This window comes from Armigeres subalbatus, chromosome 2 (genome assembly GCF_024139115.2).
Source record: "Armigeres subalbatus isolate Guangzhou_Male chromosome 2, GZ_Asu_2, whole genome shotgun sequence".
NCBI classification, from domain to species: Eukaryota; Metazoa; Arthropoda; class Insecta; order Diptera; family Culicidae; genus Armigeres; species Armigeres subalbatus.
The window spans coordinates 22,151,229-22,165,986 of record NC_085140.1 but is presented as its reverse complement, the minus strand read 5'-3'; the positions used below and the strand labels follow the sequence as shown (position 1 = coordinate 22,165,986).

The 14,758-nt window shown below is 39.1% G+C and overlaps 1 protein-coding gene across 6 annotated transcripts in view; it reads left to right on the top strand.

Moving 5' to 3' along the window:
* Window positions 1–7,837: 7,837 nt before the first annotated feature.
* LOC134218180 (septin-7) overlaps window positions 7,838–14,758 on the top strand; it is a 172,271-nt gene continuing 165,350 nt past the window's right edge. The window contains exons 1-2 of one of the 6 annotated variants that reach the window (XM_062697089.1): window positions 7,871–7,893; window positions 8,640–8,673. The gene's annotated coding sequence lies outside the window, so the exon portion shown is untranslated. Of the gene's footprint in view, window positions 8,045–8,639; window positions 8,674–14,758 lie in introns of all 6 variants that reach the window. The other 5 variants (XM_062697079.1, XM_062697088.1, XM_062697087.1 and 2 more) reach the window with 5 other exon arrangements.

The following is a 14,758-nucleotide window of genomic DNA, read 5'->3' as shown; positions in this document are numbered from 1 at the left end:
ACTTTTGCGTGAAGGGCATTCCCAGAAATTGATTTGTGATTGCCCCCACAGTTTGCGCACTTAAATTTATTGGAATCTTCTCTCACAGGACATGCGTCCTTGGCGTGAGAGGCTCCACCACAAATCATACATTTAGCATCCATGTGACAGTGTTTGGTTCCATGACCCCACTTTTGGCACTTACGGCACTGGGTAGGGTTTTGAAATTTCCCAGGCCTGCGGAAATGTTCCCATGTAACACGGACATGGGACATAATACAGGCCTTTCCAAACTTTTCATATTATTTAGTTCACTTTTGTTAAAATGAACTAAATAAAATTCTTGAGAAATGCCCTCTGGGAAGTACCAGAGTGGATTTCTTTTCATCTTAATTACTTGGACTGGTGAAAATCCAAGTAATTGAGAAATTTCAATTTAATCTCATCCAGTGATTTGTCATCACTGGGGAGACCTTTCAAGACGACTTTGAACAATCGCTCAGTTTTGTCGTCGTATGTGAAGAATTTATGGCGCTTCTCAGTTAAATAGTGAAGAAGACGTTTGCGATCGTCAAAGGATCCCGGCAAAACGCGGCAGTCACCCTTCCTAGCAATCTGAAATGAAACCTTGATCCCCTGAAGGTTACTCAAAATCTCATTCCGGAAGCCAGAAAACTCGGCAACAGATACCACAATTGGCGGAATTCTTTGCTTTTCGCATGAATCGAATCACCTGGGCTAGAGGTAGATTCGATTTGCTCAATTCATCATTAATCAAATCGAACTGATTGCTCAGTTCGATTGGAGAAGAATTATTTCCGATATTAGAGTTAGAAGGAATATCTGAATTCTCCAGCTTCCTTCTATTTTTCCGCGCTTGGGCAGGACGGTCTTGAAACCTTGTTTCTTTGAAGGAAGTGGAGAATTCAGAGACTCCCCCTTCCTCTTGTTTTTGTTAATACTTATTGCTGAGCGTGGAGACGTGACCTTCTAAGAGGTTTTTTCCCAGAACGGTGTCCCTGCAGGATTACCACCGCTTGTCGGAATTTTACTTCCGCAAACGGGTCCAACGTAAAACGAAGGCACGGGTCCTTGCAAAGATCGTAACGGGATCAGTGGGTACAAATAGCGCTAAGAAGCACCGTTGAAATTAAAATAGCTTCGGGTAGTATTAAAAACTTCCTTCCGCAAAGAGAGAAAGAACCGCACAGCACGAAAGCACGATGCGGTCTGAATCAAAAGTTGCTTTATTTTAGCTCTAAAAGTCACCCGAAGACGACTTTTTTGAGAAATCTAAAACAAAAAAAGTAGATCAAAATACTGTTTTTAGGTACACCCTAATCCAATTAGGTGAAATTCCCAACAAACAATTTAAGCTGAACAAGCTAGAGTTTTAGCTGAAGAAGCTTATTTGCCACGAAACAAGCTCTTCTTCAGCTTCCAATGTTTGTTGGGTTGCTCTAAATCAGCCAACTTAAGATCTACAGAAAAAGTTTTTTTTAGCAAAATTTATTGGAATAAGCTGCGCTACAACTTTGTAGAACATAACATGTCAGAATTCCGAGAAATTAAAAAAATATAATAAATCTGTATCCTGAACCATAGTGCATTCTATGCTTATGCTCAATATCAAACCAAATTGACATCTCTAACTCATGGTTTGCCAAACTGTGGGTCCCGACCCCCAGGGGGGTCGCGAGCGCAGAACAAATATTAATTGCAGCTCGAATGCCGAACCTTATGATCATTTTTTTTTTTTTCAGGAACATAATTTCAAGTTCAAACCGCATTTTATTTTAAATATCTATCACCACGCCATTTTATTTAAACATTAATGCCTAAAAGCTGTCCCCTCAATGAAGTAAAATAAAAACAAACATTTCGACAAACAATACCATGTTCGTCATTTTTTGCATTTGTACATGTAAGGTAACGTGAATATTTTTTATGTAGAAAAATCCGAATCAGATGACATTCTGATTCAATAAATGCTTAATACTACTTGGTAAAATGCATTTTTTCATAGGTGGGTCGCGAGACATATAGAATTTTACTAGGTGGGTCGCATACCCAAAAGTTTGGGAAGCTCTGCAACTTGATTGAACCAAGAACAAATCATTTTTTTTTGCAGGAAAAACATCACGAACGTTTATTTTTACTTGTTTCAACGTGTCCACCTTGGCCGTGCGGTAAGACGCGCGGGTACGAAGCAAAACCATGCTGAGGGTGGCTGAGTTCGATTCCCGGTGCCAGTCTAGTCAATTTTCGGATTAGAAATTGTCTCGACTTCCCTCAGCATGAAAGTATCCATCGTGTTTAGCCACATGATATACGAAGGCAAAAATGGTAACCTGGCTTAGAAATCTCGCAGTTAATAACTGTGGAAGTGCTTAATGGACGGACACTAAGCTGCGAGGCGGCTCTGTCCCAGTGTGGTGATGTAATGCCAATAATAAGAATAACGTGTCTTAAATTAAAGCGTAAATTGAAAGAATGAGTTACAATGCGTATTTACACAGTACATTTATTCTATTTTGAAGACGATCGCTATCAAAATTCTAGAGCGATTTCTATTTTCTTCACGTTCCAAAAAGGCTGCGAAAATCGATTGTGGACACCCTCATTTTATTGACAAATCAATCAATGTCGCTGTAGTCATCCCCTAACTTATTTTTAATGGCGTATTTATGCAGCTTTTATAATTATTTAAGTATGATATTTTTCTCAGGATAATTTTGGCGTGTACGGTATAATTAAATTTCAAAGAAATATTCAATTTGGTGAGTGACGTGTTCCATTGTGCTCCAGCTTAACTCCGCCAAAGATTATAAAACTTGGTGGAAAATCATTTATTTTTCACAGGACAATTTTGGCGTAGGATAAAACGACCTATTATGGATTAGTTAAGAGTCGCGTCGAAACAAAAGAGATTTCCAAAATTCTTTAAAAATGAACTGTTTATCTTTTATCATATTACAGTAGTTGAATAGGATGCTCGTTAACTCTAGTCTCGTAAATATGTCAATTGTGCTAAATATATGTTGTTTTGTTTTTATCACAATAAAAACAAATTTCCGCAATAATGCCTATCGTTGCAATATTGTTTGAAGGTCATTTCTATTGTTGCGGTATTGCTTGTATTTCTAATGGAGAGCGATACCACAACAATAGGAACTTAGCACTACCGCAATAATAGGCTCAAAGGAAGCATTTTTTTTAATGAAAAATGTTGATTTTTCATCATTTTGAACGGAATTTTGTCAAACAAAAAGTGTTCTAGTGGTAGATTCGAAGAGTTTTAGCGGATCCACAATTGTTTTGGATGCTATTATATCCAGAATGTACTATTTAAACACTACCGCAACATTAGGACATACCACAACGATAGGACGTTTTACCCTATACTTATATTGCACCAATTTATTTAATCACTGGCGGAGTTAAGCTGGGGCACGACGGAGCACGTGAACCACAGAATCGAATATTTCTCTGAAATTTTATTATAGGTATATCTTTACAACTGCTTGAAACTTCTACAAGCCATTTGGACTGAAGTGGTTTCGATAGTATTACGATTCACATAGACATTCATTCGCACTGATATAGGATATTAGGAATATATGTCTAGGATATGCGAGGAATATAAGTCATTACGAGTTTGTATTCACACAATTACGATTGACTTTCACTATGGTAAAAAATATCGTATACGATGAATTCAATACAACATTTTTCAACAATAATCTGACAAAGTTTGATATGCAGTGCGATTTAGATTTTTGATGGACGCATATGCGACTTTATTTGCTATTTGTTATACGATATGTGGTTTACTGGGGGCAGACCCAGAGACTCATGGCGGCGAAGCCTCAATAAAAAAATAAAAGAAGTCGACCGAAATCTAACTTGACAACAGGTTAAAGCGATAGCTGGGCAACGCTCAGGATGGAGATCTTTCAAGTCTTTCAAGTGTACAGGATCCATAAGTAAAGTAAGTAAGAATTTCCCATAAAGAAATCAAAATGTTCCACGGAAAAAAATGCAATATATTTATTAATGAATCAATATTAGCAATAAACAAATACAAAATTTTCCATAAATAAATAAAAATTGTCCGCCAAATAATCAATAAAGAGCAATAAAAATAAGAAAATTTCTTTAAAAAATACAAAAAAAAGGAATAAAATTGATACAATTTTCCAACTTTAAACGCTTTTAAAGAAGGTGCTCAGTTTGATTGCTTTTTCATATTTCTTCATGGAAACTTTCATATTTTTATTGTTCTTTATTGATTATTTTTAAGAAATTTTTCAATTTTTTATGGAAAAAAAATTATTTTTGTTGATTGCTAATATTGATTGATTTATGGATATTAAGGTGGACCACACTTATTAGCATTAGCATTAGCATTTAGCAGTTCGCACAAATTGGTAGGTGGTACAAGCCAAGACTATTGTGTGAGAGTAGCATCACTTTCATCCGTTACCACAGATATTGATTTGGGACTATCACTAACTCTTAGATGCAAGCAATGTACTCTCCAATAGTCAAGATCTGTCCTGGCCACGTCCTTGCGAATGCTGAGGAAGGGGAAGGATGGTTTGTTGGACCCCTACTTAAGAAAGATGGAGAGAACTCTACAACCTCTCATAGGTGCCACGGGAGGTTTCGGGATTGTGTGGAGGGTTATAACAGTAGGAATCGTTTTGGTAGAACGTGAAACACAGAAATAACTAAGATAGAAATACAAAGTAGGAAAGGGACGAGCCTGGAATTGAACCCACGACCAAGGATGTTATCGATCATTTAGTAATTCGCGTTCGATCATTTAGTAGTTTGCCAATAACTCATTCCAAAAGCTGAATTTCTAAATGTGTTGTATGGTGCACTTCTACTGCGCAGGTTTTTCTACAACTCTGCCTAAAGGTTTGTTGCTATAATCCAACTAATAACGGAGTTATAGCGCTAGTTGCAGTAGCTTAAACTAAATGATTGTAATTTTGTAATCATTTAGTCTAAGTTACTGAAACTTTAGCTATAACTCCGTTACTAGTGGTATTCAAACAACGAACCATTAGGCAGAGCTGTAGAAAAACCTTCGCACTAGAAGTCCACCATACAACACATTTCGAAATTCAGCTTTTGGAATGAGTTATTGACAAACTACTAAATGATCGAACGCGAATTACTAAATGATCGATAACATCCTTGCCCACGACCTCCTGCTTATAAGGCAGAAGCGGTAGTCACTAGACCACCAAGTTCGTCTATATTAAGGTGGACCACACTTATATGAAAAAATTCAAAATCATTTTTCCAAGACATATACCCTCTGAAATTAAAGTTTTTTGCTCTCAGAAGCTACTGTGAAAATTTCAGCCTGATCCGTCAAGTCTAACTGGATGCTCAACGAGCCTGAAGTTTTTTATTTTTTGACGAAATCCCTCGCAGTTTTCTGGAAACTCTTCATAATAAGGTAAAGATTGTACGTGTTACTAATGAGTGGCATTGAAAGACAATAGCACCACCTAGAGGTAAAACAGTGAAAGCGGATCATTTTCTCATACAATCAGTCAGCATCCAGTCTAAGCAATTTTCGGATTGGAAACTGTCTCGACTTCCCTGGGCATAAAAGCATCATCATTATTGGCATTACGTTCCCACTGGGACATTTCCGTCTCGCTGCTTTGTGTTCATTCAGATATCCACAGTTGTTAGCCGCGAGATTGCTAAGCCAAGTTACCATTTTTGCATTCGTATATCATGAGGCTTACACGATGATACTTTTATGCCCAGGGAAGCTGATACATTTTACAAACCTAAAATTGTCTAGGAAACGAACCCAGCCACCCTCAGCATGGTCTTGCAATATAGCCGTTAGGCTATGGAGGGCTACAAAACTTATTCTAAGGCCACTCCGGATAATTCCTGTCATATTGGTCAATTGGACATTTCACAGCTTGGGTCTAAAGTCTAAACAAACCATGTGGCGGGATTTTTTATTAATGCAAAATACACGCAGATAAAAGTACGGTACAAACAAACATATTTGAGGTAAATCAAAACAAAAGTTCAGTTTGTTCTTGCACCAAAAATAAGTATGTAACGAAATAGCAACGAAAACTATGTTCGAATCAAACATGCATTTTAAGTAGCTTCAACTATCAGAATTATTGAAGCAAACAGATATTATTGTTTTGGTTCGACCGCTAAAATATTTTCCTATCAATTCTTGCAATATTTATATTCTGGTAGCATTTGACTACCAGATTTCACAATTGCCAACGTTTGTACCTGAAAAACGTCCTCATCAGCGATTTGAAAGCAAGAAAAAACTTGCTTTCATTTCTTTGCTGGCTACCAATCGAACTTGACCCGAACCTGTAGCAGGAGCGACTACCTTGATACCATACTCTGTTATGAACTAGCCTTGCGTAAGAGGTAAAATATCAAAAAATAATACCAACAATTATTATGCAAAATACTATAGTCACCAAGTCATCGGTTATCGTTACCGAAATCTCGCTAAAAGTCAACTTTGCCGAGTTTCGGTAAAATTATGACGGAATTTCGGTGAAAGAATCGCCGAGTTTCGGTAAAAAAGTCTGTTATGAACCAGCCTTGTATAAGAGGTAAAATACCAAAAAATAATACCAAAAATTGAAATGCAGAATACTATAGGCATAACATACAATACCAAACGAATAATAATGTGTGATGCGTTTGGTATTGTAATAACAGAGTATGTTATGCCAGAAGTATTGTGCGTAATAATTTTTGGTACAGAGTAAGGCCCTCCTTAGCCGTGCGGTAAGACGCGCGGCTACAAAGCAAGACCATGCTGAGGGTGGCTGGGTTCGATTCCCGGTGCCGGTCTAGGCAATTTTCGGATTGGAAATTGTCTCGACTTCCCTGGGCATAAGGTATCATCGTGTTAGCCTCATGATATACGAATGCAAAAATGGTAACCTGGCTAAGAAACCTCGCAGTTAATAACTGTGGAAGTGCTTAATGAACACTAAGCTGCGAGGCGGCTCTGTCCCAGTGTGGGGATGTAATGCCAATAAGAAGAAGAAGACAGAGTAAGGTATCAATAACATAATGAGGTATCATTGAGGTAATTTCTCCTGCTCGGGTACCGGGACGGGAATCGAACCCACACTCCATAATACCTAGGCATAATACATGCGTCTATACGACTGACATCGCTATCCGCACGGCCACGAAGCCCAAAGGCAATCAAGTGAGAAAAGAGATTGTCTTTGTTGCGAAACAATCTGATAAAAATACCAAAGAGGTGCCAAAGTAGAAAACAGTAGAATATGTGTTGGCAAAGTAAGTCAGCTAATTCGCGGTTTTGACCAATCTTTGTTCTAGGTCAGACCATTGTGTATTGCTCTTTGAAAGTTTTACATAACAGTTTGAACCATGTGCCTTAATCGTAAACATCTGTTCTGATCTGTTTCCTGATGTGATTCAATGTACCACGTGATTGATCTTGCATAAACCGACACTTCAAGCAGTTCGCGCGTGCTTCTGTACTAAAAGTCCTCACCCATCAGCGGTCGGGGAGCCCCCGAATGTAGGCACAGCTCTGTTGAAACCCGCAATCCCCGCAATCCAAATAAAGCACCAGCTGTCAACTAGTGTAGGAGCGGGACGCCACCGATGCGACGGCGACTTTTAGACCAACAACTGGCACGCACACATTCCTGGCGTCGCGGGCGAAGAGCATGAATGATTTGAAAAACCTCTCGCTAGCGGTCTGTTTGTGTGAAGAAGAAAGGACCATCTTTTTCTCCAGATTGGACTGGAGCCCGGCCCGAACCAAAACGATGTCGCCTCGTCAGTCTGGTCGTGAGCTACAAATCAAGCGGTATCGTGTGTGACCGTAGTCTCCGCGTCATATTCATTGTAGGGAAAAAAGTGTTCTTCAACCGCAGTCAGGAAAGAAGAAGGAACAACCGTCGGGCGCTGTTTTCGGGATTTTTACGATCGGTTTGTGCATTTCTGCTGATAAATAGTGCTGAATAGTGCAGTGTACGGATGCAGTGATGTTTTGCGTGTAAATTCCTCACTGAGCGGTACCGATTGGTGTCGGAAATTGACGCTGAAAAGTACAGATGGATTTTTTCGCATGCCCCTCGGATCAGGATTTTTCTTCCTTTTTCTTCTGGCTGGAGGGAGAGTCGTCTGCTGTTGCCTCGCCCGTCCGCCTTGCTCATCATCATCGTCATCATCGTTGTCGTCGTCAATTGGGCAAGGGGACAGCGGCGGGCTCTGCTTCCGTGTTCTGCCGTCGTCGACGTCGCTTTTTGCGTGCTTGTGTTTGTGTGACAGTGACGGGCTTCGTTGTTGTTAGTTCTTGTTTATTATGCTTCGCTTGACAGATGCTTCTGCGATGTGGACAAACCTCTGACCTGTTGGGAAAAGCTACGTCGTCGATCAAGATCATAATGAAAATGTTGAATCAAGTTCAATCAGTTTGTGGGTGATAAGATGTGATTGATGATTTTTTTTATCATAATGGATGTTATTGAGTCATTGATTCAAAAGGATAAGAAAAGGCTAGAGTACATAACCATCCTAACATTTTTATGACTACAGATGATTTTTGGTGGGCGATTTTAATGCTTCTATGTATGTTCCCTTAACTACAGAAACGAATCCGTGCATCGTCATCAAGGGAGAACGGTAAGAACAGGGATGCCATCCTGGATATAACATAAAGGATATATTCATATTAAATGTAATAATTGATATAGTAACAACTATCATCAAAGTACTGTAAAATGCGAGGACAAAGGGATTACCTTTTATCTCAATGACATTTATCTGCGGAACATTTTATGTTTCGTATAAATTGATGGTTTATGAGATCGCTTTACAATTCAACTATCAATAATATTATAGTGTGTGCTGTAGATAAGAGCATAACCACGTACAGTGATGCTTACAGGGGCAGTATGCATCTTGTTACTAAATAAATTTAGGGAGCGTTGAGCAAAGTGTGACGATTCATACAAAACTTTTAAATGTTTCATACAAAAAGTGTGACATAGGGGGAGGGGGTTGAAAATGCCCAATTTTTGCGTTACGTAATTAATGGATCTTCCCTTACTGATGAAATAATCAATTTGCATTTTGTTGCATAAGTGAATAAGGGATCAGAAGCAAATTGATTAAAGTAACAAAAACTTAGTTTTGAAAAAATCAAACGTTTTGCATTAGTTTTTTGTTTTATACATATTATATAGAAGTTTATTGATGTTCATTATGATTAATGTAGAAACTAATATGTAACAATATATAGCCGCAAAGTTCTTGAACCAAAGCTTTTTTTATGCCTATGACTATTCAAATTTTACCAAAATATTACTTTCCACCCCGCTGTTTGTTCGCCTTATAAGCGGATGACAATGTGTTCAATTCTCATCCCTCTTATACTGCCGTGAATCGCATATTTGTCCCATATGCATAGGAAACCCAGCAAAGATGGGACAGATATGCGATTCACGGCAGTATACTTCGTCAGTTCTCGGAACCACAGCCCGTTACGGTAGCATTTCGGGGCGATTTTCCCCAGTCACTGTCGCCTGATGACGGCTGACAAATTGTTCTTCTCGGAGACATTCCTCAAACAAACAGAATAAATGGCAACCGAGCAATTCAACTATCACTTGAGTTAATATCGACAAATGAACACCTGCTCAGCTATTATTTAATGAGTTAATCGTAGTAATTAGATACAATTTTTCATAGTTTTTATATAAAGGAACAGCTCCGTTTTTCATCTCACTGAACATATATTCATCTCATCGCGAAACAAAGAAATATGGCACTAACTTCGTCGCTTCTTTTTGCTAACATGCTTGCTCACTGCTGAAAAAATCACAAAAATGAGAAACAAATCAATTATTTACCTTTTCATTTCCTTGTTTTTCGTGGGATGAATATCGGAGCTATGAGATGAAGTCCAGGAGCAGTAACCCTACTATTAATTTGGTTTACTTCCAAATGTTTATAGTTGATATTTCGCTTATATTCATTTTTCGCATTCTGTATTATTAACACACTAATTGAGTGTTATACGCAAAATTTTAATGTCAATAATAATCAGCAGTTTTGAATTCAAATCAAAATTTCAAGTCTGTTTTATTTCTTAATGGTTATTAGAATCAGATACTTTAAACAGCTTTTTAGCAAAGTTCGTTTTTGTCTAGTTTTTACAGTTTACTCTGAGTCAATAAAATAGGGTCCTCCTTAGCAGTGTTGTAAAATGCGCGGCTACAAAGCAAGTCCATGCTGAGGGTGGCTGGGTTCGATTGCAGGTCTAGGAAATTTTCGGGTTGGAAATTGTCTCCACTTTTCTGGACATAAAAGTATTTTCGTGTTGGCCTTATGATATGCGAATGCAAAAAATGGTAACTTTACTTAGAAACCTCGCAGCTAATAACTGTCGATGTGCTGAATAGTGCTGCTAGGCGGCAATGGCCCAGTGGGGATGTAATGCCAATGAAGAAGAAGATTCAATATAATACACTTTCTATATCTATACATATTCAACAAATTTCCCTAATTATTTTAATTTCATATTCTTATAACGAAATCGTTTAATTCACTTGTACTTGGTCGAATGTATTTTTTTTTTTCGTTTTACGTTTGGCAACCCCGTATGAGAATTAAATGGTGTAGCAGACGAGGCGAATGTTTCTCATGCATGCTCCGCTATGTATTGGTGTGACTTTTCGTGTGACTCAACTTATGCCAAACCAGAATCCACTGCACAGAAACAAGGAATGCAAGGATTACGTACGAGTCCATGGAGACAGTCGATGTAAGGGCTAGAGTGTTCAAGATGAGGACGTTTGAGTCTTTCGTTTTTATTGTGGCAACAGCGTCATTTATTTCCACCATTTCCAAACCAATTCTTGCTAAATAAACATAGCTAAGTTTTGCAACAACAAAAAATGCCTCGTTTCAAAACCGTTGCATTCTATTCCATATTAAGTCACTGCAATCAAGCGCATCAACACACGACAGTCAAGTCAGCCAACACCCTTAAATTGCATGCTACCAACAACCACCCGGTATCGACCGTCCGATGGTGGCCGTCGTCATCGTCGTCCATCGCATGGTTTAGTCATCCACGAAAAAAAAAGTGTAGCTTGGCAGCAACTTGCCAACAATACGCTCGCTGGATTCGCAGTCAGTGCAAAACTATGTACAAATAGAAGGCAAAGGAAAAAAAACCCATCAAGGTTACAAACCACTGCGGTTTCTTTCGATTTGTTTTCCACATCTTGTCCATGGCGAGCGGTCCGACGACGATGGTGGCAGTTTTCGCCATCCAAAGTTTGAAAGTTTTCCTTCTATGGAAGTGCCCACTGCCCAGTTGGTTCGTCGATGGACGGGGCTCTTGGACTGTTGCGTTTTAGCATCATGCATTATTGTTTTCACTTGGGGGCTATTTGAGGGGTACTGTCAGTAGTCACAACAGTTAAATTGACCAAATAATAATAATAATGTAGGTTGTGTAGAATAGGAACCAGTATTTTTATAAACGGTTGGTTTCTTGGATTGGTCTGATATATTATATGTGTTGTGTGGGATTTTACAATGACAATAAGTAGTAGTCTGCCGTCTATCTTTAATGATTGTAAACCACGTTCGATTAGTGGTGAAAAGGGTGCTTTTCATGCTCGCTTTTTGTATTTTTTTGGAAAAATGATTTCAAATTCGGTTTGTTTGCTAACATATAACAACTGCAACGGCCTGATTTTCCAGACTGAGAAAGCCAACTTCCCAGTATTACATCTTATCCAGTCGAAAAAAACACCCTTCCACTGTTCCTTTCAGGATCTCCTTCGGATTTTTCTACACAAAGTTCATCGTGAATTCTTGTAAAAGAAGAATATCCCGGCCTTCCATAAAATTTTCTGTGGAATACCTTGAAATTTTTTTGGGGAACTACCAGGGTAATCAGTTTAGGAAGAATTCTTAGAGTGAATTTCACGGAAATTCTTTGATGATTTTTTGGGAGAACTCCTAAGGGTACTCGTGGAAGAAAAAATGAGAGAATCACCAGGATAAATTTTTAAGGATGTTCTGGGGAACTCCTGAAGGAATTTATCGGAAAAATAAGTGTTTTCTGGGCGATAACTTGACGAAGTGTATGGTGGAAGATTCACACGGTCCCTACATGGAAGCAGACGTAGAGCGTATCGTACAAATCTTTTTGAATTCGTTCCAGCCTGCCAATGCAGCTCGCTTGATATTGACACCACACAACAGACGAAGACAGCGAATATCGGTGAAATCTTGTGTTCAGTGGCGTCGCGTAACCTCACTTTTTACCTGTACACTGATACAAAAAATGAAAATTTTGATATTTCTACAGCCCAAATGGAAAATAAAATTATCAGAGTCGTTTAAACTAATCAAAATCTAGTTATTCTATACATTTTCGCACGAAAATTCCTTGAATTTAAGTCCAGTGCGCAGGTAGATTGAGGTTAGGGAAACGCCACTGCTTGTGTTGTCCTCATGATAAACCCCAGCTGACGATTTGCACGCAGGGAATCAATATTCGAGCAACGCCTAACAATATACCCTTTGTCATCAACAGAGTTTGTTACTGACAAACGCACCTCGCAACAAGCCTTTATCAGAAGCCGAACACAATATGACAAGAATCATTTGCCTTGCATGCTCTGATATTTCCGAGAATACGATGCTATTTTTTGTAATCAGTGTTAGATTCTCAAATATTTCCATAAAAGCAGAAACTACGATAGCATAAAACCGGAATTTGCCGTAGAGATAATGCAAAATAACGGGATAAAAAGTTAGCAACAAAATTGTCTTCTTTTTTGTTGCTGACAAAAATGTTCGGATCTTTGTCATTATTATCTCCGACAAAAACCACAAAAACAAAACTTTGTCGTTGATTCTCCTTTGTCGCTTGTTTCGCAAGCGCATGCAAGAAAAATTGATTCTCTGTGAACGATTGAAAGAAGCAGGACACCCAAATCTTTTATTTGACTGACCCTCTGAATATTTGTTTCGCCAATTTTGTAATCCATTTTAAAAGTAGCAGCAGAGCGATGGAAGGTTATCACGAAGCACTTATTGATGCTGAGCGACATGCGATTTACTTCGCACCAACGGACGAAAGCGTTCAACAAGGATTGCAGTCGTTCACAGTCGGCTAGACTTCCAACGACAACATAAATCTTGAGATCATCAGCATATAAAAGTCTGCATCCAATGCCTAGCAGAGCAGCTACATCGTTGAAATAGATCATGAAAAGAAGTGGTGCAAGATTACTCCCTGGATGTACACCCGAAAAATTGGTAAACCAGGTGGAGGAATGCGATCCTATCTTGACGCAAAGTCTTCTGCTGCAGAGGTATGACTCCAACCACTCCATCATTGCGTTCGACGCACCAAGCTTAGCCAGCTTGCAAAATAAGATGGTCGATTTTGTTGAAGGCTGTCTTCAAACCAGTGTAAATGGCATCAACTTGTTTTCCGTTCTCTAGGACCTAGGTGATAAATGGAACTTGAAGTGAAGTGAAGAAGATTGAAATCTTTCGGCGATAGCAGTTTTAATAAGTATCAAATACGTTTTTGCTCCGACATTCCGATGAGTCGGATGTAGGAGCAAAAAACGCTTACTAATGCAACGTAATGTATCCGGACTACCATCATCAATGATGTTCGGCGGGGAAACTGGTTCTTCATCCTCATATCTCTGTAAATTATTCCGTTCAAAATTCTCCGAGGTTTTTTCGAATGAAATTGTAAACCCTGACGAAGTTAATCTTGCGGCAAAGCTTCCTGCAATCCTGTGTTCTTCAAGAAAAAAAACCGAGTACCTAGCAGGGGACCCGTAACGCTGGGTAGACACCTTTACGTGGTGTGTTACGGAGTAAGATCTACCACGGTTACATTGCCAGCTACAGGCAAATCCTGACCCAACGAATACCTTCCTCATTATCCAACTCCGTGGTACTTATGAGGGTGTCGCTAAGTCGGTGAACTCTCGTTAAGTAAGTATCATGTCAACACTTCCTTCCTCTCCTCATGCTTTTTTTTTCAAGATTGGAATCAAGGAACACTCCGCTTTTTGATTTCTGATAGCATTCTAGATCAGCGGTTCTCAACCTTTTTCATGAGAGGTACCCCTTCGAACTTTTACATTAATTTAGGTACCCCCTATGATTTTTTGCTGTAAATAAAAATAATCGTTACTCTTCAAGTATATGAAAAATAGACCTGAAAAACTAACGGAATATGTGGCTCTCCATAAACTTTTCAGAAATTTTCATTTTTTTAATCTTCCCAATTAAAATTAAGTTCTTACATCGAGGGACTGACTGTAGGGACTGTTTTGACTATTGAAGGCTTCCGAGCCTTTTGGAAGTAGGAATCCGCGCCTCTTCCAAGAGAACCTTCCAAGCCTCTTGAAGATAGGCTTCCGAGTCTCTTGAAAGGTAACTTTCGAGTCACTTGAAGGAGGCGTCCGAGCATCTTGAAAAGAAGCCTCTGAGCTGCTTTAAGGCATGCTTCCAAGCCTCTTGAAAAAAGAATTCCGAGCCCCTTGAAGAGAGGGTTCCGAGCTTCTCGAAAGAAGGCTTCTACCCCATCAAGGGAGGCTTCCGAGCGTTTTGAAAGTAGGCTTCCGAGCCTCTTGGAATGAGGCTTTCGAGCCTCTTGAAAGGAGGTTTTCGAGCCTCTTGAAAGGAGGCTTCCGAACCTCTTGAAAAGAGGCTT